The sequence below is a fragment of the Pan troglodytes genome, chromosome 18 (assembly GCF_028858775.2).
Source record: "Pan troglodytes isolate AG18354 chromosome 18, NHGRI_mPanTro3-v2.0_pri, whole genome shotgun sequence".
Lineage (NCBI taxonomy): Eukaryota > Metazoa > Chordata > Mammalia > Primates > Hominidae > Pan > Pan troglodytes.
The window spans coordinates 37,213,942-37,239,757 of NC_072416.2; the positions used below are offsets into that span (position 1 = coordinate 37,213,942).

At 42.5% G+C, this 25,816-nt stretch overlaps 1 long non-coding RNA gene across 1 annotated transcript in view; it reads left to right on the forward strand.

Annotated features, from left to right (window-relative positions):
• Positions 1-2,252: 2,252 nt before the first annotated feature.
• Positions 2,253-25,816, forward strand: part of LOC112207776 (uncharacterized) — a 30,591-nt gene continuing 7,027 nt past the window's right edge. Inside the window, exons 1-3 of the long non-coding RNA XR_008540034.2 lie at positions 2,253-2,310; positions 2,824-2,961; positions 3,429-3,544. This is a non-coding gene — a long non-coding RNA (uncharacterized LOC112207776). The remainder of the gene's footprint in view (positions 2,311-2,823; positions 2,962-3,428; positions 3,545-25,816) is intronic.

Genomic DNA, 25,816 nt, shown 5'->3' on the forward strand with positions numbered 1-25,816 from the left:
GTCTGTCAGCTATGAGTTTGTGGAAGGCAGAGTCGGTGACTTTCAGCTGACCTGCCTCGGTCTGGAAGATTCCAGTAGAGAAAGGGAGGGCCAGGGGCCTGGAGGCTGGTTCCAGGCCTGGGTGCTGGGCCTGAGAGCATTTCCAAAGCACTGAGCCTGGGACTGAAGGTAATTCACCACGAGCGCTCAGCTGGGGAGGACTGTCTGTGTGCTTCCCCCACCTCCCAGTCCCTCAACTCACCCCCAGTCCCCCCACCTGCCTTAACTCAGGAAAAAGGCCTCCCTCATGAGCACTGGCAGCTGCCTTCGGAGGCATGTCACAGTCACACCCCAGGACACAACACAGAATCTCAGGCTGGCAGGGGACATTTGAGATCAGCCAGCCCAGCCTCTCATTTTACAGCTGGGAATGGGCACAGGATGGCCATGGCTGCCCAAGGTCACAGAGCCTGGGAGGGAGAAGCAGGCACAGTAGAAAAAGTAAGGTCACGTGAGCCAGGTCTGGGCACCGGGTCCAGGCCTGCCACTCCCCTGCATGCAGCTCAGGGCGATGGCTCAGCCTCTCAGCCTCAGGTCCACAGCCGAAGCAGGCAGAGGAACAGCTGTTTGAGGGGCTGCCTGGGGAGGAGTGGGGCTGGGTGTCCTGTGCGCACAGCGGACACTTCATCAGCCACTCTGTAGGCAGCCAAGCCAGGAGGGCCCTCTGGGCACCTGGGCCTCTCTGCAGGAAGAGGAGCAGGGACCCACTATCCTTTGGGTCAACGAAGGCCTTAAGCAATGGGCTCGAAAATCCCTGATTAGTGACTACCTTCTGTTGCTAGGCAAGATGGGGACAAATACGGGGTCCAGTTCTCCAGCTGTTAAACATCTGTCTTATCAAGAAGATGGGACAGCACATGGAAAACAAATTTCTATGGTTATAATAACTGTCCCAGATTCTCTGTGCAGTAATGGCCGACCTGCTTTCCCTCTGAAAACAAGCAAGAATTTTGGATAAAACAATAACAAAATTACGTTAAAAGCATCAAAGGGCTGCTAAGCTAGTGGGAAACCTCCAGGCCAAGTTTCAGGGGAAAATCAAGAACCTAGGGAGGAGCGCTGGGGCCATTGTTGCCTGTGAGCATTTGCCAACCTGGCAAGTTGGGCTTCGACCTTGGAGGGAGTAGGGGGGTAGACAGAGGTCAAGGTATGAGGAGGCTGATGGGGGATTCACCCCCATATCAAGCTGGGAGCCTGAAAGGCCTCACCTTGGGTGAAGACAGAAGAAGAGATAACCCTGGCCCCTGCCCCAAAACATGGAATTCATTAGCATTAAAAGGAGTGGGAGGAAAAAAGGAAAGGAAACTCACAGATTCAACCACAAAGAGCCTCTGGCCTCCTGCGGACTTGGACCGCTCACCCATCACACCTGGGTTGCCCGGGGATGGTGGGGCTTCTGTGCACTTGGTTCCAGGTGGTCTGGGCTGTCCATGTGAAAGCAAACACCATCCTCGTGAGAAGGAACCTCTGTCTTTGGCCTCACGGAAACCCCACAGACACCCTTCCAAGGGCCCCAAGAAGCACACAAAGATATCCGAGTCTGAAAGGGAAGAAGGCACCATGAGTAAGAACCAGCAGACAAGCTAGCAGACACCCGCACAGTCTCCCCATATTATTATACAATTACCAAACAAGACACTACGGTACATTTCAAACCATAATAGGAGAGATGGCCCATGTTCGGTGGCCAAGCATAGCACAGAGCTCCTCACTCCTCCAGGAATTCCACTGAAGGGTGGCAAGTTCTGGAGTTCAAGCCACTGGGGAGGCAACAGGAGTGCAAGCGGCCACAGTTCAGGCGCTGTTGGGCAGAGCGGGGGAGGGGGCGCTCCCAAGGAGTCCACTGGGAGACGCAGGCAGGGGGCTTCCCAGGCAGCCTCACCAGCTTCCCTTCACACTGATCCCCTGTAAACGTGTGTCCAGCCTCGATGTAAGAGGAACAGGGAGAAATTGATTTGCTATTCATAAAATGCGCGCCTCTCTGCGCCCGCGCCCGCGCCCGCGCTGTGCGCCTTTGCGAGGGCGGAGCTGCGTTCTCCTCAGCACAGACCCAGATTGCATCGTGAGGGCGAGCTGAGTTCTCTGCACAGACTTCGGAGGTACAGCGAAGGCGGAGCAGTGTTTTCCTCAGCACAGACCCGGGCGGGCGGGCCGGGGGCACCGCGAGGGCGGAGCTGCGTTCTGCTCAGCACAGACCCGGGGTACACCTCGAAGAGCAGCTTTCTCCTCAGCACAGACCTTGGGGACACTGCCTCCCTTTGAGCAGAATAGGTGAATGAATGAATGAGTGTAATCACATGCCCTGCCTTTCCCTGTTTATCAAGCCTGGCATCACTTTAGAATCTCTTGTTAGGATTTATGATACCCAGGCTTTACCTCAGAAGCTGAGAGTGGCACTCAGGTATAAGCATGTTTTTCCAAGCTCCCCAGGTATTCCATAGCGCAGCCATGTTTGAGACAGTGGGGTCTAAGAACCATGTAGAACTAATTAGAATCCTGAAGTGTCTGTGATAAAGGTAATAAGCTTTTTGTAAGATTACAGAGGACATAGGTTAAGTTGGAAAGCCTGAGTGTTGAGATTCCTAGGCTCAGGAATTTTAATTTAAGCAGAGTTAAATGTCTTAACTTGCAAAGACATGAATCTGTAGATTCCAGATTAATGGCAGGTGTGAATTGTACAATAGAAACTGATCTAGCCTACGTGTCTTCTTGGACTGGCAGACTATGTTAATCTTTTTATTTTATGACAAGTTCAACATTATTCCCTTTTGTACTGAATTTTAGATTACTGATTTTGGGCACTCCAAGATTTTGGGAGAGACCTCTCTCGTGAGAACCTTATGTGGAACCCCCACCTGCTTGGCTCCTGAAGTTCTTGTTTCTGTTGGACTGCTGGGTTTTAGGAGTTATTCTTTTTATCTGGTAAGAAATATTTTCATTGCTTCACAGACTGGTAGGAGGTGATTAGATGAAGTCACAAATGTGTCTTGCTCTGTTGTCCAGGCTGGCATGCAGTGGCTTGATCTTGGCTAACTGTAGCCTCTGCCTCCTGGGTCAAGTGATCCTCCCACCTCAGCCTCCCGAGTAGCTGGGACTACATGCGCACACCACCATGCCCAGCTAATTTTTCTATTTTTTGTAGTGATGGGGTTTTGCCATGTTGCCCAGGCTGGTCTTGAACTCCTGGGCTCAAGTGATCCTCTTGCCTCGGCCTCCCAAAGTACTGGGATTACAAGCATGAGCCATTGTGCCCAGCCTAGCTCACTTTTTGACCATTGATTTAAAGAAAAATCAGACTTTTCATTATGCTGAAAAAGAAATCTTTATATCTGAATGCCACTGAGAATGCCACTTGATTTCTTTTCCTTTCTCTCTCTACCATTATTAAGCCTTAGTGGGTATCCACCTTTCTCTGAGCATAGGACTCAAGTGTCACTGAAGGATCAGATCTCCAGTGGAAAACACAACTTCATTCCTAAAGTCTGGGCAGAAGTCTCAGAGAAAGGTATGAATATGAAAGGGTTAAGAATTTGTGATATTCTAAAATGTGTGTGTCCTGTGGTGGGAGTTTCTCTCCAAATTCCATGGTGTTTTCTCCTGTCAATTCTGTTCTTATTTTCTATCGTTAGTTTCACACCATTTGAGAGGCACTGGAAATTATTAAGAGCATGCACTCAGGTCCTGGGTCTGCTACTACTTAGCTGTGTGGCCTTAGGCAAGTTATTTAACCTCTGTCTCCAATTTCTTTCTGTGTAAAGGGACCCTCAATAATCCCTACCTTAAAAGGTTTTTTGGGGGTTAGGGATAATGTACACAAGTGCGTGGTACCTATTTTAATGAGCAAAATAAATGCACTTGTAACTTTTTAGTTACAAGGTTTCCTTTGAGTAAGCAAGCGTGTAAAAACTAGATGTCTTTAGTTACCTTGTATTTTATAATTTATCCTGGCAACTTTAGTTCCCTGAAGAGAAAGTAGAAAATTAAATGTCAAATAACATAACATAGGTGATTGTGTTAAATGTCAGAATATTTAAGGAATAATAATGTTGTAATATACAGGCCAGCGTGCATTTGTTGCTTGCTGGAGTAGTCAAGTTTTATTTCTGACAAGTCTGCAGTTCCAGGGAGCCTCTCCCTGGCTGAGTAACTGTCACCCATCCATCTGTAGATGTCAGGGAGAGTTTGCTGTGCATCCCAGTTATCTTAGAATTGGGTAGAAGTTTAGCTTTAATTAGTTTGACCTTGAGTCTAGCAACAAGAGAGGGAACAGGCAACGAAGAGGTAGTGACTGATGTCCCAGCAGCAGGAGACAGGGAGTGTCATTGTCATTCCTGGTCTGCTTACAGTACTCTGAATACAGAGAATGAGGAAGATTAGGGGGCCCTGTCTGCTGACTCCCTGATGATCTCAGACCCTCTCTGCTCTTTCTGGATGGGGGCCTGTTAATTCTGGCATACTGTTACTGATAATATATTTATACTTTTCACTGTGATTTACCCAATTGTTGCTTTAGCACTGGACCTTGTCAAGAAGTTGTTGGTAGTGGATCCAAAGGCACGTTTTATGACAGAAGAAGCCTTAAGACACCATAGTTTCAGGTGGGTGTGGGACAGTGCCTGCTAGCATAAAATACATGGGAAGCCCTGCTGCCTGAGAGACATGAGACAGAGGACAGAAACATATTTACTTTGTTGAATCTGTTTAATTGTTTTAATGTATTGGGGGAGTATCTTGGCGGATGGGTTACAACCTGTTTTTTTTTTTTTTTTTGAGACAGGTTCTCATTCTGTCTCCCTGGCTGGAGTGCAGTGGCACAATCTCAGCTCACTGCAACCTCTGCCCCCCGGGTTCAAGTGATTCTCCTGCCTCAGCCTCCCAAGTAGCTGGGATTAAAGGTGCATGCTACCACGCCCAGCTACTTTTTGTATTTTTTGTAGAGATGGGGTTTCGCCGTGTTGGCCAGGCTACAACCTTTTTGATGTTACTCATGGCTGTTGGATGTACAAGCTCACTTTATGTCCTGTTCTGGTTCCACCTGGCTGCCCCGAGTCTCCAGTTTGGCCTGTGTTCTTTTGAGGGCTTGTTCTGGCTCTACCCCCAGCCATGTCCACTGTTCTTCATAGGTGGGGTGCATTCCAGCCATCTTCAACCTTAAATCAGGGAAGTGGGGGAGGAGGGCAGCCTCCCTGGGGAGAATCCAGCTATTTCTCAGGCCCAAGTGACTGGGTATAAAGGGTCCCACTGCTTGTTCATTCAGATGAGTAAATGTGTCCTTAGTGAAGGCTGTCACCTGCACCTTTCATCTGTGTTACTGCTGTGCTCCTGCTAGGGGTAGGGGCTGCCATTATTAAATGCTGACCTCATTTGGAACCGCCAAGAGTTGGAAGTACATTGTGGCTTTGCTGGGTTAATCTTTAGTTTTGGAATTAGCTATGGCATTGGTCAGGTTTTTCTGATAGATGTCTGGTCTTCTGTAATGAGCAGTTCCATTCAGCACAGCCATGCCCCTTTCTATTAATTTTCTTTTGGTCTGTGTATTAGTCTGTTCTCACACTGCTATAAAGAACTGCCCAAGACTGGGTAATTTATAGAGAAAAGAGCTTTAACTGACTCACAGCTCCACATGGCTGGGGAGGCCTCAGGAAACTTACAATCATGGTGGAAGGGAAAAAAGGCATGTCTTAATGGCAGCAGGTGAGAGAGCTTGTGAAGGAAGTGAAGGGTGAAGAGCCTCTTATGAAACTGTCAGATCTCGTGAGAACTCACTCACTATCACGAGAATAGCCTGGGGGGAACTGCCCCCATGAGACAATCACCTCTCAACAGGTCCCTTTCTCAACACCTGGGGATTACAATTTGAGATGAGATTTGCATAGGGACACAAAGCCAAACTGTATCAATCCGTTTTCTTTGGAGATGGGGGACAGAACTGGTAGCTTGAGCTAAAGGCTGTTACTTGAGCTAAATGCTGTTTCTCTGGGGATTACTGGTCCAGGAACTCCTTGGGCAATCCAGCCTCAGCCCCGTACTTCTGGGACTCTAGGAAGACTGTCCCCATTCTCTGTTCTAATCCTCTACACCTAACAGTTTTGCTCAGGCCAGCTCAGGTTGAGAACAACAAAAACTTAAAAAAAAAAAAGACAGATATATGTGTTTTGGATGTTGCCCTGGAAACTAGAGTCTCCCCAGAAGAAATCTATCAGATGATTTAGCATTTAATAGACCACACAGATTTGAAACAGCAGGACCCTAGAGGAAAGGGGTTTGGAAACAAAGGGTGCCTTTGCATGTGGGGATTTTAATTTTGATGAAAAAGAGAAACATGTCTTTTGGCACTTTTCATGTGTCCTAATAGGGAAACTCTTGGGTCTAAATGTAGAGGTACAGGAGCTGTGTTCATCTCTAGCAAAAAAACAGAGCTGGCCAGTTGAGCCTGGGAACAGGGTTTGCATCTGCCTGAAATTTATGACAAAGCATAGCCTATTTTTCTTGTACTTCTTTGTCTCAAAGAAAACTTATTAACAACCAAGGAGAAGGTGTAGTTCATCTCTGTTGCAGGATCTCCCTGGAATACTCTTCTAGCCACCTTTTGTTTTTGCAGTAAAAGGAGGAATGAGCATTGAATGAAGACGAGGATGAAGACTGACCATCTAAAACATCTGTTAGTGATAGTTTGGGTTTTATTTTGTGAAAATTCAGTGTTTTCACAAAAACCAAATGGTTTTGTGGGTCTGGCGCTGGACTGAGTGTTGGGAATGTGGATTCTGGTCTCTGTTTTGTCATTAACAGAGTGCCCAGTTTTGGGAGCATCCCTTACATCTACTGTCTGCCTCGTATTTACTGCCTGAAATAGAGGATTTCTTCTGTTTGCTTTCCAGGGATATTATAATTTAATTTTTATTTTATTTATTGTTGGAGACAAGGACTTCTTCTGTTGCCTAAACTGGAATGCACTGGTGCTATTACAGCTCACTGCAGCCTCGACCTCCTGGACTTAAGGGATCCTCCCACCTCAGCCTCACAAAGTGCTTGGATAATAGGCACGAGCCACTGTTCCTGGCTAATTTAATATTTTGGAATAATTGTAGACATCATGAAGAAAATCAATGTTTATTTATTTATTGCCTTTTTTGAGATGGAGTCTCGCTTTTGTCTACCAGGCTGGAGTGCAATGGTGTGATCTCAGCTCACTGCGACCTCCACCTCTGAGTTCAAGTGATTCTCCTGCATCAGACTCCCAGGTGGCTGGGATTACAGGTGCCTGCCACATGCCCAGCTCATTTTTGTATTTTTAGTAGAGATGGGGTTTCACCATGTTGGTCAGACTAGTCTCGAACTCTTGACCTCAGGTGATCCACCCACCTTGGCCTCCCAAAGTGCTGGGATTCCAGGTATGAGCCACTGTGCCTGACCTGATTACTTGTTTTAAATATAAGCCTGATTAGGCTTTGTGCATACAAATTTTCAGAAGTACTTAAGGCCACAGTATCCCAGAGCTCAGGTCTAATGAGAAAGGGAGACAATAAACATAACAAAGCATTACAGCTGTTTCATGCTGCAGGAGCGGGAGATGAGGAGGGCACAGACAGTGTGTATACGAGTAGCTCCCACCTCTCTGGATGCTTACTTCTGCAGGGTTCAAGGATTTGCATTAGGAAACCCTGAGAGATGGTCTGGTGCAGCTCTCCCCATCTTCAGCAAGGTGAAAGGAACATCTATAACTAGGAATGTGGCCTTTGAGTTCTGGCCAGAAGCCCAGCTCAGCCACTCACAGGTGGCATGTGCAGAATACAGACCCAGAGTTATCTGATTCCAATGCCTCATGTACTTTCCCACCCAACTCCAGCCCCTCCTCCCACTGAGCCAAGCATACCACAGTGGGGAAAGGGAGAGGATACAGCAAAGTCCTCCACCATTTGGCAATTTGATGGATATGGAACTTTTACAACACTAGGTTGGGCATGGTGGCTCATGCCTATAATCCCAGCACTTTGGGAGGACAAATTGGGAGAATTGCTTGAGGCCAGGAATTTGAGACCAGCCTGGGCAATATAGTGGGACTTTGTCACTACAAAAAAAAATTAAAAATTAGGCCAGGCACGGAGGCTCACGCCTGTAATCCCAGCACTTTGGGAGGCCAAGGCGGGCAAATCACCTGAGGTCAGAAGTTTGAGATCAGCCTGGCTAACATGGTGAAACCCCATCTCTACTAAAAATACAAAATTAGCCAGGTGTGGTAGTGCATGCCTGTAATCCCAGCTACTCAGGAGGCTGAGGCAGGAGAATCACTTGAATTCGAGAGGCGGAGGTTGCAGTAAGCCAGTATCACACCACTGCACTCCAGCCTGGGCAAAAGACTACGACTCTGTCTCCAAAAAAAAAAAAAAAATTTAAATTAGCCAGACACGGTGGCATGCACCTGTAGTCTCAGCTACTTGGGAGGCTGGGGCAGGAGGATCACTTGAGCCTGAAAGTCATGGTGCAGTGATCATGCCACTGCACTCCAGCCTAAGTGAGAGAGCAAGACCCTGAGGAAGGAAGGAAGGAAAGAAGCAAGGAAGGAAAAAGGGAGGGGGGATGAAAGAGAGGAGGGGAAAGGAATGGAGGAGAGGGGAGGGGGAAGGAAGGAGGAAGAAAGAAAGAAGGAAAGGAGGACCAGGCACAGTGGTTCACGCCTGTAATCCCAGCACTTTGGGAGGCCAAGGCAGGGCAGATCACTTGAGGTCACTCTGTTTTGAGTTACTCAGTGTAGCTCCCCATTGCCATTTGACAGCAGCAAGCTCATCTGGATTCCTCTCCGCACCCTCTCACAGCCTTACTTAGGATCTCAATTATCTTGCAGTGTCACTCTCAAAAGTCCATCTCTTGGCAGCCCTTCAGTGAAGCCAAACAGAGTGGTCACAAGCCTAATCAGGCCTATATTTAAAACAAGTAATCAGGTCAGGCGCAGTGGCTCATGCCTGGAATCCCAGCACTTTGGGAGGCCAAGGTGGGTGGATCACCTGAGGTCAGGAGTTTGAGACTAGTCTGACCAACATGGTGAAACCCCATCTCTACTAAAAATACAAAAATGGGCTGGGCATGGTGGCAGGCACCTGTAATCCCAGCCACTTGGGAGTCTGATGCAGGAGAATCACTTGAACCCAGAGGTGGAGGTTGCAGTGAGCTGACATCACACCATTGCACTCCAGCCTGGTAGACAAAAGCGAGACTCCATCTCAAAAAAGGCAATAAATAAATAAACATTGATTTTCTTCATGATGTCTACAATTATTCCAAAATATTAAATTAGCCAGGAACAGTGGCTCGTGCCTATTATCCAAGCACTTTATGAGGCTGAGGCGGGAGGATCCCTTAAGGCCAGGAGGTCGAGGCTGCCGTGAGCTATAATTGCACCAGTGCACTCCAGTTTGGGCAACAGAAGAAGACCTTGTCTCCAACAATAAATAAAATAAAAATTAAATTATAATATCCCTGGAAAGCAAACAGAAGTAATCCTCTATTTCAGGCAGTAAATATGAGGCAGACAGTAGATGTAAGGGATGCTCCCAAAACTGGGCACTCTGTTAATGACAAAACAGAGACCAGAATCCACATTCCCAACACTCAGTCCAGCGCCAGACCCACAAAACCATTTGGTTTTTGTGAAAACACTGAATTTTCACAAAATAAAACCCAAACTATCACTAACAGATGTTTTAGATGGTCAGTCTTCATCCTCGTCTTCATTCAATGCTCATTCCTCCTTTTACTGCAAAAACAAAAGGTGGCTAGAAGAGTATTCCAGGGAGATCCTGCAACAGAGATGAACTACACCTTCTCCTTGGTTGTTAATAAGTTTTCTTTGAGACAAAGAAGTACAAGAAAAATAGGCTATGCTTTGTCATAAATTTCAGGCAGATGCAAACCCTGTTCCCAGGCTCAACTGGCCAGCTCTGTTTTTTTGCTAGAGATGAACACAGCTCCTGTACCTCTACATTTAGACCCAAGAGTTTCCCTATTAGGACACATGAAAAGTGCCAAAAGACATGTTTCTCTTTTTCATCAAAATTAAAATCCCCACATGCAAAGGCACCCTTTGTTTCCAAACCCCTTTCCTCTAGGGTCCTGCTGTTTCAAATCTGTGTGGTCTATTAAATGCTAAATCATCTGACAGATTTCTTCTGGGGAGACTCTAGTTTCCAGGGCAACATCCAAAACACATATATCTGTCTTTTTTTTTTTTTTAAGTTTTTGTTGTTCTCAACCTGAGCTGGCCTGAGCAAAACTGTTAGGTGTAGAGGATTAGAACAGAGAATGGGGACAGTCTTCCTAGAGTCCCAGAAGTACGGGGCTGAGGCTGGATTGCCCAAGGAGTTTCTGGACCAGTAATCCCCAGAGAAACAGCATTTAGCTCAAGTAACAGCCTTTAGCTCAAGCTACCAGTTCTGTCCCCCATCTCCACAGAAAACGGATTGATACAGTTTGGCTTTATGTCCCTACCCAAATGTCATCTCAAATTGTATTACCCTGGTGTTGAGAAAGGGACCTGTTGAGAGGTGATTGTCTCATGGGGGCAGTTCCCCCCAGGCTATTCTCATGATAGTGAGTTCTCACGAGATCTGACAGTTTCATAACAGGCTCTTCGCCCTTCACTTCCTTCACAAGCTCTCTCACCTGCTGCCATTAAGACACGCCTTCTTCCCCTTCCACCATGATTGTAAGTTTCCTGAGGCCTCCCCAGCCATGTGGAGCTGTGAGTCAATTAAACCTCCTTTCTTTATAAATTACCCAGTCTTGGGCAGTTCTTCATTGCAGTGTGAGAGCAGACTAATACACAGACCAAAAGAAAATTAGTAGAAAGGGGCATGGCTGTGTTGAATGGAACTGCTCGTTAGAGAAGACCAGACATCTATCAGAAAACCTGCCCAATGCCGTAGCTAATTCCAAAACTAAAGATTAATCCAGCAAAGCCAAAACGTATTTCCAACTCTTGGCAGTTCCAAATGAGGTCAGCATTTAATAATGGCAGCCCCAACCCCTAGCAGGAGCACAGCAGTAACACAGATGAAAGGTGCAGGTGACGGCCTTCACTAAGGACACATTTACTCACCTGAATGAACAAGCAGTGGGACCCTTTATACCCAGTCACTTGGGCTTGAGAAATAGCTGGATTCTCCCCAGGGAGGCTGCCCTCCTCCCCCTCCCCCACTTCCCTGATTTAAGGTTGAAGATGGCTAGAATGCACCGCACCTATGAAGAGCAGTGGACATGGCTGGGGTTAGAGCCAGAACAAGCCCTCAAAAGAACACAGGCCATACTGGAGACTTGGGACAGCCAAGTGGAACCAGAACAGGACATAAAGTGAGCTTGTACATCCAACAGCCATGAGTAACATCAAAAAGGTTGTAGCCTAGCCAACACGGCGAAACCCCATCTCTACAAAAAATACAAAAAGTAGTTGGGCTTGGTAGCATGCACCTTGAATCCCAGCTGCTTGGGAGGCTGAGGCAGAAGAATCACTTGAACCCAGGGGGCAGAGGTTGCAGTGAGCTGAGATCATGCCACTGCACTCCAGCCAGAGTGACAGAATGAGAACCTGTCTCAAAAAAGAAAAAAAAAGACAGGTTGCAACCCATCCTCCAAGATACCCCCCATACATCTAAAACAATTAGATTAAACAGACTAAACATGTTTCTGTCCTCTGTCTCATGTCTCTCAGGCAGCAGGGCTTCCCATGTATTTTATGCTAGCAGGCACTGTCCCACACCCACCTGAAGCCACAGTGTCTTAAGGCTTCTTCTGTCATAAAACATGCCTTTGGATCCACTACCAACAACTTCTTGACAAGGTCCAGTGCTAAAGCAACAATTGGGCAAATCACAGTGAAAAGGATAAATATGTTATCAGTAATAGTATGCCAGAATTAACAAGTCACCATCCAGAAAGAGCAGAGAGGGTCTGAGATCATCAGGGAGTCAGCAGACAGGGCCCCCTAATCTTCCTCATTCTCTGTATTCAGAGTGCTGTGAGAAGACTAGGAATGATAATGACACTCCCTGTCTCCTGCTGCTGGGACATCATTCACGACCTCTTCGCTGCCTGTTCCCTCTCCTGTTGCTAGACTCAAGGTCAAACTAATTAAAGCTAAACTTCTACCCAATTCTAAGATACTTGGGATGCACAGCAAACTCTCCCTGACAGATGGATGGGTGAGAGTTACTCAGCCAGGGAGAGGCTCCCTGGAACTGCAGACTTGTCAGAAATAAAACTTGACTACTCCAGCAAGCAACAAATGCACGCTGGCCTGTATATTACAACATAATTATTCCTTAAATATTCTGACATTTAACACAATCACCTATGTTATGTTATTTGACATTCAAGACCTAGAATATTATATAGGCTAGTGAATACTATCCTTCATCTCTGGAGTATGAAAAGAAGCGTAACTGGTGAAATTGCTGGTTTTTTGTTATCTGACTAAGTGTATTAACCAAATCCAGTGAACGTTTCTGTCTGCATCGTATTCAAGATCTTTGCAGCTTTTGACGCCAATGATCACTCTCTTATTGAAACACTTGTCTTTTTTTTTTCTAATTCTGAGGCACCACTTACTGGTTTTCTTCTTCCCTCACTGCTTCTTCCTTTCTTGTCTTCCATATTCCATTCTTCTTTTCCTAACTTCTAAATATGAAATATCACTCAGGACTTCGACCTGAGCCTTTTCCTCTTTTCCTTTTATATAGTTTGTCTATGTGGTCTCTTCAATATCCAAGATATCATATTTATGCATGCAGCCTTCTAATTTAAACATTATCTGGCCAGGCACAGTAGTTCACGCCTGTAATCCCAGCACTTTGGGGGATGAGGCGGGCAGATCACCTGAGGTTGGGTGTTTAAACCAGCCTGGCCAACATGGTGAAACCCCATCTCTACTAAAAAATACAAAATTAACCAGACATCATGACATGCACGTGTAGTCCCAGTTACTCAAGAGGCTTAGGAGAATCGCTTGAACCCAGGAGGCAGAGGTCGCAGTGAGCCAAGATTGCGCCACTGCACTCCAGCCTCAAAAAAAAAAAAAAATATATATATATATCTCTATATATAAAATCATTATAGATATAGTTGAAGCTTCCTGTGTACTATTTTCCAACCTCATTCCTCTCCTTTTCCTGGAGGTACCAGCTATGCAGATAAAAGCAGAAATTAATGTCAGTAGCAGTGTGTTCATCATGTGTCTATGCCTTCATGACAAAGGAAGTTTAAAAACTTGTGTTCCTGGCTTCTGCATTGGGAAAGTAATATTAATAATGTTATAAATTCTCCAAACATGGGGTGACTTATTAAAACCTGCTCAGGCCAGGTGCCATGACTGATGCCTGTAATCCCAACACTTCGGGGCACCAAGGTGGAAGAATCATTTGAAGCCAAGAGTTTGAGGCTAGCTTGGGCAACATAGTGAGATTTCATCTCTACAAAATAAAAACATTTTAAAATTAGCTAGGCATTGTGGTGTGTGCCTGTAGTCCCAGCTACTCAGGAGGCTAAGGCAGAGGGTCCCTAGAACCCAGGAGGTCAAGGATGCTGTGAGATATATGATTGTGCCACTATTCCAACCCAGGCAACAGGGCAAGACCCTGTCTCCTTAAAAATAATAAAATAAAATAAAAGCTGCTTGGGCAAACTGTTAAACGTTTGCTTCTATTCCTGAGATACCCAACTGGTCCAGAATTTTTTTAGAATACATTACTAGATTTACTATTATTTTATTTTAGATGTTTGTATCTAAGCTTAGTTTGGCCTCCAATTTTCTTGGATTATAATGATCTTAAATATTTATATTGCATTTATGTTAGCCTCACAAAATGAATTGAAGGTGTTCCCTCTTTTTCCATACTCCGAAATTATTTTTATATGATAGTGCTTATTTATATGTTCTTTGAATGTTTGGTAGAACTTTCATATTAAAGTATCTCATACTAGTGGGTGTTTTCTATGAGAAAGTATTTACTGATTGAATTTTTAAAAATAGATACATGAATATTCATGTGTCCCATTTCTTCTTGACTAAGTGTTTATAAGTTATAGTAGCCAACGAAGTTGTTCATTTCACTTATGTTTTTAGACTGTTGTCATATAGTCATTTATAGTATTCACTTTATTATTTTTTCACTCATATTTTATCTTACACTTCATTTTTTATTCCTAATATTGCTTATTTATACCTTCTCTTTTTAATTAATCAATGTTACCAGAAGAGTGCCTATTTTATTATTCTTTTCAAAGAATCAGCATTTGGTTTTGTGAATCTTGCCTATTGTTTCTTTGTTTTATAGTTTATTAATGTCTATTTCTACTTTTAGCCTTATTTCCTTTAATTTATTTTATTTAGGTTTACTCCAATTTTTTTTTTTTTTTTTTTTTTTTTTAGACAGAGTCTTGCTCTGTTGCCCAGGCTGCAATGCAGTGGCCCAATCTCGGCTCACTGCAACCTCTGCCTCCCTGGCTCAAGCAATTCTTCTGCCTCAGCCTCCCAAGTAGCTGGGATTATAGCCACCCACCACCACACCCAGCTAATTTTTGTATTTTCAGTAGAGACAGGGGTTTCACCATGTTGGCCAAGCTGGTCTTGAACTCCCGACCTCAGGTAATCCACCCTCCTTCGCCTCCCAAAGTGCTGGGATTACAGGCCTGAGCCACCATGCCCAATCTCTTTTTCTCTTTCTAAACTTCCTAAGGTGGACACTTAACTAATTTTCAGCCTATTTTTCAATATAAACATGTAAAGATATAAATTACCCTTTCAGTACTGCCTCAGCTCTATCTCACAAGTTTTGTTATGTAGTATTTCACTTCCAAATATCTTCTGATTTTCATTTTCATGTCTTCTTTGACTGAAAAATTATTTAAGGTATGCCTTTAGTTTGAAGATGAAAGAAATTTACATTTTTTTCTCTAATAAATTGCATTCTGGTTACAGAGTATAGGCCGCATGTTATAATGTTTGTTTATTTGTTGTGATTTGATTCATAGGTTAGCATAGGTTCAGTTCTCCTAAGACTTTATCAGGCTTCAAAGTATATATATATTCTCTAATTTGAGCATACAGAAGTCTATATATTTCCTTTAAATTAAGCTTTTTAAATACAGTGGTAAAAATCTGAGATAATCTTACTACGTTTTGATTATCATTGACTCAGAGGTTTAAGTTTCTTCAAGGTTGAGGATTTAGCCATTTTTCTTTGTAATTCTGCCAATTTGTGCTTCATATATTTTACGGTTGAATTGTTACATGCATACATGTCTTTACATAATGACTTTTATTCCTGAGAATTTTTTTTGTCTTAAATTATAGTTTTTGATACGAAAATAGCTATATCAGCGATATATTGGTTAATATTTGTTTTATTTATCATTTACTCATCTCATGCCTTCAGAATTTTGTGTCTTCATGTTTTTAACTATTACGGGTTATACCTGGATTTTCACATTTTTATCCAGTCTTCAAGTGTCTGTCTTTAACTAATTTAGACCATTTAAGTTTATTGTGGTTATGGATAAATTTATATTTACTTCTGTCATCATATATTGTGCTTTCTGTTAACCATATTATTTCTCCAATTCTTTTCCCCAATGCATTCTATTAGATTGATCAAGGTTTTTCCCCTCTATTTGTTTAAAAGTTGTATGTTCTAGTTCTATTCACGATTACCCTTGAAATGTAATATGTGTACTTGAATTAACAAGTAATTTAAAAAACTAATTGTAAAATTAAAATCACTAGTTTCATCTTGAAGGATGCATTAATTTTGATCACCCTCATTCATCCCCAACTTACTGTTTTCCAGTACTTTTGTTCCAATTTATATTTTATCAGCTTTTTTGAGGTATAATACACAGTGCACAAAATTTATTTATTTTAAATGCACATTTCGATGAGTTTTGGCAAATTTATAGAGTTGTACAACAATTACAAAAATTCAGTTTTTAAATACTTACATAATCTCAAAAAGTTTCCTCATGCTTATTTGCATTAAATCCTCACTCCCACCTACCCAAGTCCCAAGTAACAAATGATCTGCTTTCTTTATAGATTTGCCTTCCATGAAAAGTTACATAGATTGGCTGGGCACAGTGGCTCACGCCTGTAATCCTAGCATTTTGGGAGGCCAAGGCGAGCAGATCACCTGAGCCCAGGAGTTCAAGACTAACCTAGGCAACATGTGAAACCCCATCTCTACTAAAAACACAAAAATTAGCTGGGCATGGTGGCGCACCTGATAGCTACTCGAAGGCTGAAGTGTGATGGATTAGGTTTATTGATTTGTGTATATTGAACCAGGCTTGCATCCCAGGGATGAAGCTGACTTGATAGTGGTGGATAAGCTTTTTGATGTGCTGCTGGATTCGGTTTGCCAGTATTTTATTGAGGATTTTTGCATTGATATTGATATTGGTCATCAGGGATATTGGTCTAAAATTCTCTTTTTTTTGTTGTGTCTCTGCCAGGCTTTGGTATCAGGATGATGCTGGCCTCATAAAATGTGTTAGGGAGGATTCCCTCTTTTTCTATTCATTGGAATAGTTTCAGAAGGAATGGTACCAGCTCCTCTTTGTACCTCTGGTAGAATTCGGCTGTGAATCCATCTGGTCCTGGACTTTTTTTGGTTGGTAGGCTAATTAATTATTGCCTCAATTTCAGAGCCTGTTATTGTTCTATTCAGGGATTCGACTTCTTCCTGGTTTAGTCATGGGATGGTGTATTTGTCCAGGAATTTATCCATTTCTTCTAGATTTTCTAGTTTATTTGTGTAGACAGATTTGTAGTATTCTCTGATGGTAGTTTGTATTTCCATGGGATCAGTGGTGAAATCCCCTTTATCATTTTTTATTGCATCCATTTGATTTTTCTCTCTTCTCTTCTTTATTAGTCTTGCTAGTGGTCTATCAATTTTGTTGATCTCTTCAAAAAACCAGCTCCTGGGTTCATTGATTTTTTGAAGGGTTTTTTGTGTCTCTATCTCCTTCAGTTCTGCTCTGATCTTAGTTATTTCTTGCCTTCTGCTAGATTTCGAATTTGTGTGCTCTTGCTTCTCTAGTTCTTTTAATTGTGATGTTAGGGTGTCGATTTTAGATCTTTCCTGTTTTCTCTTGTGGTTATTTAGTGCTACAAATTTCCGTCTACACACTGCTTTAAATGTGTCCCAGAGATTCTGATATGTTGTGTCTTTGTTCTCGTTGGTTTCAAAGAACATCTTTATTTCTGCCTTCATTTCGTTATTTACCCAATAGTCATTCAGGAGCAGGTTGTTCAGTTTCCATGTATTTGTGTGGTTTTGAGTGAGTTTCTTAATCCTGAGTTCTAATTTGATGGCACTGTGGTCTGGGAGACAGTTTGTTGTGATTTCTGTTCTTTCACATTTGCTGAGGAGTGTTTTACTTCTAACTATGTGGTCAATTTTGGAATAAGTGAGATGTGATGCTGAGAAGAATGTACATTCTGTTGATTTGGGGTGGAGGGTTCTGTAGATGTCTATTAGGTGTGCTTGTTGCAGAGCTGAGTTCAAGTCCTGGAAATCCTTGTTAACCTTCTGTCTCATTGATCTGTCTAACATTGACAGTGGGGTGTTAAAGTCTCTCATTATTACTGTGTGGATGTCTAAGTCTCTTTGTAGGTCTCTAAGGACTTGCTTTAAGAATCTGGGTGCTCCTGTATTGGGTGCACGTATAGTTAGGATAGTTAGCTCTTCTTGTTGCATTGATCCCTTTACCATTATATAAAGGCTTTCTTTGTCTCTTTAATCTTTGTTGGTTTAAAGCCTGTTTTATCAGAGACTAGGATTGCAATCCCTGCTATTTTTTTCTTTCCATTTGCTTCGTAGATCTTCTTCCATCCCTTTATTTTGAGCCTATGTGTGTCTCTGCACGTTAGATGGGTCTCCTGAATACAGCACACTGATGTGTCTTGACTCTTTATCCAGTTTGCCAGTCTTTGTCTTTTAATTGGGGCATTTAGCCCATTTACATTTAAGGTTAATATTGTTATGTGTGAATTTGATCCTGTCATTATGATGTTAGCTGGTTATTTTGCTCATTAGTTGATGCAGTTTCTTCCTAGGATTGATGGTCTTTACAATTTGGCATGTTTTTGTGTGGCTGGTACTGGTTATTCCTTTCCATGTTTAGTGCTTCCTTCAGGAGCTCTTGTAAGGCAGGCCTGGTGGTGACAAAATCTCTCATCATTTGCTTGTCTATAAAGGAGTTTATTTCTCCTTCGCTTATGAAGCTTAGTTTGGCTGGATATGAAATTCTGAGTTGAAAATTCTTTTCTTTAAGAATGTTGAATATTGGCCCCCACTCTCTTCTGGTTTGTAGGGTTTCTGCCAAGAGATCAGCTGTTAGTCTGATGTGCTTCCCTCTGTGGCTAACCCGACCTTTCTCTCTGGTTGCCCTTAACATTTTTCCTTTCATTTCAACCTTGGTGAGTCTGACAATTATGTGTCTTGGTGTTGCTCTTCTCGAGGAGTATCTTTGTGGTGTTTTCTGACCCTAACATCACAATTAAAAGAACTAGAAAACCAATAGCAAACACATTCAAAAGCTAGCAGAAGGCAAGAAATAACTGAGATCAGAGCAGAACTGAAGGAGATAGAGACACAAAAAACCCTTCAAAAAATTAATGAATCCAGGAGCTGGTTTTTTGAAAAGATCAACAAAATTGATAAACTGCTGGCAAGACTAATAAAGAAGAAAAGAGAGAAGAATCAAATAGACACAATAAAAAATGATAAAGGGGATATCACCACTGATGCCACGGAAATACAATCTACCATCAGAGAATACTACAAACACCTGTACACAAATAAACTAGAAAATCTAGAAGAAATGGATAAATTCCTCGACACATACACCCTCCCAAGACTAAACCAGGAAGAAGTTGAATCTCTGAATAGACCAATATCAGGCTCTGAAATTGTGGCAATAATCAATAGCTTATCAACCAAAAACAGTCCAGGACCAGATGGATTCACAGCCGAATTCTACCAGAGGTACAAGAAGGAACTGGTACCATTCCTTCTGAAATTATTCCAATGAATAGAAAAAGAGGGAATCCTCCCTAACTCATCTTATGAGGCCAGCATCATCCTGATACCAAAGCCTGGTAGAGACACAACTAAAAAAGAGAATTTTAGACCAATATCCTTGATGAACATTGATGCAAAAATCCTCAATAAAATACTGGCAAACAGAATCCAGCAGCATAGCAAAAAGCTTATCCACCATGATCAAGTAGGCTTCATTCCTAGGATGTAAGGCTTGTTCAACGTATGCAAATCAATAAATGTAATCCAGCATATAAACAGAACCAAAGACAAAAACCACATGACTATCTCAATAGATGCAGAAAAGGCCTTTGACAAAATTCAGCAACCCTTCATGCTAAAAACTCTCAATAAATTAGGTATTGATGCGACATATCTCAAAATAATAAGAGCTATCTATTACAAACCCACAGCCAATATCATACTAAATGGGCAAAAACTGGAAGCATTCCCTTTGAAAACTGGCACAAGACAAGGATGCCCTCTCTTACCACTCCTATTCAACATAGTGTTGAAAGTTCTGGCCAGGGCAATTAGGCAGGAGAAGGAAATAAAGGGTATTCGATTAGGAAAATAGGAAGTCAAATTGTCCCTGTTTGCAGATGACATGATTGTATATCTAGAAAACCCCAGTGTCTCAGCCCAAAATTTTCTTAAACTGATAAGCAACTTCAGCAAAGTCTCAGGATACAAAATCAATGTACAAAAATCACAAGCATTCTTGTACACCAATAACAGACCAACAGAGAGGCAAATCATGGGTGAACCCCCATTAACAATTGCTTCAAAGAGAATACAATACCTAGGAATCCAACTTACAAGGGACATGAAGGACCTCTTCAAGGAGAACTACAAACCACTGCTCAATGAAATAAAAGAAGATACAAACAAATGGAAGAACATTCCATGCTCATGGGTTGGAAGAATCAATATTGGAAAAAAACTACTTTAAAGTTCATATGGAACCAAAAAAGAGCCCACATCGCCAAGTCAATCCTAAGCCAAAAGAACAAAGCTGGAGGCATCACACTACCTGACTCCAAACTATACTACAAGGCTACAGTAACCAAAACAGCATGGTACTGGTACCAAAACAGAGATATAGATCAATGGAACAGAACAGAGCCCTCAGAAATAATGCCGCATATTTACAACTATCTGATCTTTGACAAACCTGACAAAAACAAGCAATGGGGAAATGATTCCCTATTTAATAAATGGTGCTGGGAAAACTGGCTAGCCACATGTAGAAAGCTGAAACTGGATCCCTTCCTTACACTTTATACAAAAATTAATTCAAGATGGATTAAAGACTTACATGTTAGACCTAAAACCATAAAAACCCTAGAAGAAAACCGAGGCAGTACCATTCAGGATATAGGCATGGGCAAGGATTTCATGTCTAAAACATTCTCCCCATCACTTTCAAGTACACCAATCAAACTTAGATTTGGTCTTTTCACATAGTCCCATATTTCTTGGAGGCTTTGTTCATTTCTTTTTACTCTTTTTCTCTAAACTTCGCTTCTCACTTCATTTCATTCATTTGATCTTCCATCACTGATACCCTTTCTTCCACTTGATTGAATCGGCTACAGAAGCTTTTGCATGCATCATTTAGTTATTGTGCCATGGTTTTCAGCTCCATCAGGTCATTTAAGGTCTTCTCTATGCTGTTTATTCTAGTTAGCCATTCATCTAATCTTTGTTCAAGGTTTTTAGCTTCCTTGCAATGGGTTCAAACATCCTCCTTTAGCTCAGAGAAGTTTGTTATTACTGACCTTCTAAAGCATACTTCTGTCAACTCATCAAAGTCATTCTCCATCCAGCTTTGTTCCATTGCTGGCAAGGAGCTGCAATCCTTTGGAGGAGAAGCGACGCTCTGTTTTTTTTAATTTTCAGCTCATCTGCTCTGGTTTCCCCCCATCTTTGTGGTTTGATCTACCTTTGGTCTTTAATGATGGTGACCTACAGATGTGGTTTTGGTGTGGATGTCCTTTTTGTTGATGCTGTTCCTTTCTGTTTGCTAGTTTTCCTTCTAACAATCAGGACCCTCAGCTGCAGGTCTGTTGGAGTTTGCTGGAGGTCCACTCCAGACCCTGTTTTCCTGAGTGTCACCAGTGGAGGCTGCAGAACAGCAAATATTGCTGCCTGATCCTTCTTCTGGAAGCTTCATCTCAGAGGGACACCTGGCTGTATGAGGTGTCAGTAAGTCCCTACTGGCAGCTCTGTCCATTCTCAGAGTTCAAACTCCATGCTGGAGAACCACTGTTCTCTTCAGAGCTGTCAGGCAGGGATGTTTAAGTCTGCAGAAGTTTCTGCTGCCTTTTACTCAGCTATACCCTGCCCCTAGAGGTGGAGTCTACAGAGGCTGCCAGGCCTCATTGAGCTGCAGTGAGCTCCACCCAGTTCAGGCTTCCCAGCTGCTTTGTTTACCTACTCAAGCCTCAGCAATGGTGGACGTCCCTCCCCCAGCCCAGGCTGCCACCTTGCAGTTCGATCTCGGACTGCTGCACTAGCAGTAAACAAGGCTGTGTGGGCATGGGACCCACCGAGCCATGCATGGGATATAATCTCCTGTGTGCCGTTTGCTAAGACCACTGGAAAAGCACAGTATTAGGGTGAGAGTGTCCAGATTTTCCAGGTACCGTCTGTCACGGCTTCCCTTGGCTAGGAAGGGAAATCCCCTGACCACTTGTGCTGCTTCCCAGATGAGGCAACACCCTGCCCTGCTTCGGCTCACCCTCTGTGGGCTGCACCCACTGTCCGACCCGTCTCAATGAGATGAACCAGGTACCTCAGTTGGAAATACAGAAATCACCTGTCTTCTATGTCAATTATGCTGAGAGCTGCAGACAGGAGCTGTTCCTATTCGGCCATCTTGGAACGATCCTCTTTTTTCATTTATTTAAGAAATATTTGAAAAGCAAAGATTTCATCATTTTGGTGAAGTCCAATTTATCTGTTTTTCTTTTATGGAACATGTTTTTGATATTATATCTAAGAAACCTTTTCTTAGTCCGAGGTCATAAATATTTTCTCCTTTTTTTTTTTTTCCTAGAAGTTTTACAGTTTTAGCTCATACAATTAGGTCTATGATCCATTTTAGTTAATTTTCGTATATGACCTAAGGATCTAGGTTTAGTTTTTGTAAATGAATAAACAGTTCTTATAGAATCATTTGTTGAAAGAACATCTTTTTCCTATTGAATTGTCTTAGCATCTTTGATGAAAATTAATTGACTATTTATGTGGGTTGGATTCTGAACTCCACTTAGTTCCATTGATCTATCTATCTCTCTTAATGTGGATTCTACACTGTCTCAACTACTGTTGCTTTACACTGAATTTTAAAATAAGGCAGTATTAAGTACTCTAACTTCATTCTTACTTAGCAAGATTGTTTTGGCTATTCTAGGTATTTTTGTATTTCTATATAATTTTAAAATCAGCGTGTCAATTTTTCCAATAATCTTTCTAGACTTTTGGCAGGAATTTCAGTTAATTTGTAGATCAATTGACATCTAACAATATTGAGTCATCTAATCCATTAACATGATATATCTCTCCATTTATTTAGGCATTTATCTGAGTGATGTTTTTTAGTTTTCAGTGCAAAGGTTTCACACTTATTTTGTTAAATTCATTCCTAATTATTATTGCTATAGTTTGAGTGTCTCTACCAAAACTCATGTTGGAACGCTTAAGAGGTGGGGCCTATTGGGAAGTGTTTGGGTCTTGGGAGCGCTTCCTTTGTGGGCAGCTTGGTACTATTCTTACACTGGTGAGTGAGTTCTCACTCTTGTGAGATTAGTTCTGTCAGGAATGGATTAGTTACCATGAGAATGAGTTGCTATATGGTGAGGTCACGCTTCATGCTTGGCCTCCTGGTACTTGCCTACTCCCCTTTGACCTTATTCTAACATGTTGTGACACAACACTAAAGCTTTCACCAGAACCCAAGCAGATGCCAGTGTCATTCTTTCCAGCCTGCAGAACTGCAAGCCAAATATACCTCTTTATAAATTACTCAGTCTCTGGTATTCTGTTATAGCAACACAAAACAGACTAAGACAGAAAATTGGTAGTGAAAGTGGGATGTTGCTATTTAGATTCTCAAAAATGCAGAAGCATCATTGGAACTGGGTAATGGGCAGAAGTTGGAAAAGTTTGAAGGAGCAGACTAGAAAAAGACTGTATTGCCATAAACAGAGCATTAAGGATAATTTCAGTGAGGGCTCAAAAGACAACAAAAAGATGAGAGAAAGTTTAGAATTTCTCAGAGATTGGTTACGTAGTCATTACCACAATGCTGATAAAAATATGGACAGCAAAGGCCATTCTAATGAGATCTCAGATAGAAATGAGGAACAAGGTATTAGGAACTGGAGACCAAGTCATCCTTGTTAGACCATAGCAAAAATTTGGCTGTGTTGTTTCTAAGGCTTTGTGCCCTAAGGTTTTGTGGAAGGCCAAACTTAAGAGTGATGAACTAGGGTAACTGGCAGAAGAAATTTCTAAGCAAAATATAGAGCAGCTATGTAGTTACTCCTTACTACATTCAGTGAAATGCAAAATGACAACAGAAGCAAACACAAAAATTTGAAAATTAATAGCCTGGCCATGTGGAAGAGAATGAAAGAGCATTTTCAGGTGAAGAATCCAAGGGTGCAGCAGAACAACCAATAGTAAAGAGATTAGCACTGAGAGAAGAAAGCCAGTTGACAATTATTGAGACAATTTTTTTAAAGGCCCTGAAGACATTTCAGAAATTTTTGAGGTTGCCTCTCCAGAGGTCTAGGAGGACAGAATGGTTTTAAGAGACAGAACCCATGCATCACTGCCCTGTGCTGTTTTGAGATCCTGCTCCCCAAATTCTGGCACAGCCCTCAGCAGCCATCCAACCCATGGCACAATCATACTCAGGTGTGGCTCAGGCTGCCATTCCACAAGATACAAACCATAAACCTTGGTGACACGCAGTCATGGATCAAGCAGCCTCAGATACAGCTCATGACAGCACACTGGAGGGTGCAAGTGGTAAGCCTTGATGGCTTTTACAACCTTGTGGTACTAGTTTTGCAGATGTGCAGAATACAAGAGAAGTGGAGGCATGGTGGCTGCCACCTAGATTTTAAGGAATGTACTGAAAAGACTGGGAGCTCAGGTGGAGACTTGTTGCAGGGCCAGAGCCACTGCAGTGTACCTCCCCTAGGGCAAAGCTGAGGAGAAATGTAGGGTTGGAGCTGCCACAAAGAGTCTGTACCAGGGCAATGCCTAGTGAATCCACGAAGTGGACCACCACTGGGACTCCAGAACTGTAGAGCCATTGCCACTATGCAACCTCAGCCTGGAAAGGCCACAGGTATCCAACTCCAACCAGTGAGAGTAGCCATGTGGCCATGCCCAACAAAGCAATGGAGGTGGGGCTGCCCAAGGCTTTAGGGATAAAAACTCCCCACTGTGCCCAGGAGGTAGCACATAGAGTGGAGAATTATTCTGGAGCTTTAAGATTTAGTGTATGCCCTGCTGAGTTTTGAACTTGCTCGAGGCCTGTCACCTCTTTCTTCTTTTGGCTTATTTCTCCCTTTTGGAATGGGACTGTCTGCCATATGACTATTCCACCATTGTATCTTGGAAGTAAATAACTTGGTTTTTTATTTTTATTTTTATTTTTATTTTACAGGCTCATAGCTAGAAGGAACTTGCCTTGAGTCTTATATGAGACTTTGGGCTTTGACCTTTGAATTGTTACTGGAATAAATTAATACTTTGGGGACCATTGAGATTGAATAATTACATTTTGTAGTGTAAGAGGGACATGAGTTTGGGGTTCCAAGGGTGAAATGCATGGTTTCCGTGTGTCTGTCAAAAATCATGTTGGAACCTTTAAGAGGTAGGGCCTAATGGGAGATGCTTGGGTCATGTGGGCTCTGCCATTTTGAGCAGCTTGGTGCAGTCCTCATATAGTGAGTGAGTTCTTGCTCTCATGAAACTGGATTGGTTCCTGTGGAAACAGATTAGTTGCCCTGAGAATGGATTGTTATAAAGCAACCCATTGTACAAGGTTGTACCTTGTGTTTGGCTTCTTGGCACATTCCCACTTCCTCTTTGGTCTTCTGCCATGTTGTGATGCACTGCTAAAGCCCTCACCAGAAGCTAAGCAGATACTGGTGCCATGCTTCTTGAACTTCCCAGTCTGGAGAAACATGAGCTAAATAAACCTCTTCGTACAGTCTCAGGTATTCTATTATAACAACATAAAACAAACTAAGACATTTATTTTTGATGCTATTGTGATTGGAATTGTTTTCTTTATTTCATCTTTGTATTGTTTGTTGCTACTATATATATAACCAATTTTTGTATATTGATCATATACTCTACAAACTTACTAAGCCCCCCTCTTAGTTCTAGTAAGTCTGGGAGGGGGTGTGGTATGTGGGTGTGTGTGTGGGTGTGTTCCTTAGGATTTTCTGCATACAAGGCTAACAATAAAAAGAGTTGTCTATTTTCCATACCTTTTTTCCTTGACTATTGCACAAACTAAGACCTGTGGTGCATTGTTAAATAGAAGTGGTAAACACAGATATCTTTGCATGTTTCCTAATCTAGAGGGAAGCACATTCTTACCATTAAGTATGTTGGCTATAGGCTTCTGGTAGATGCCTTGATCATTTGAAGAAGTT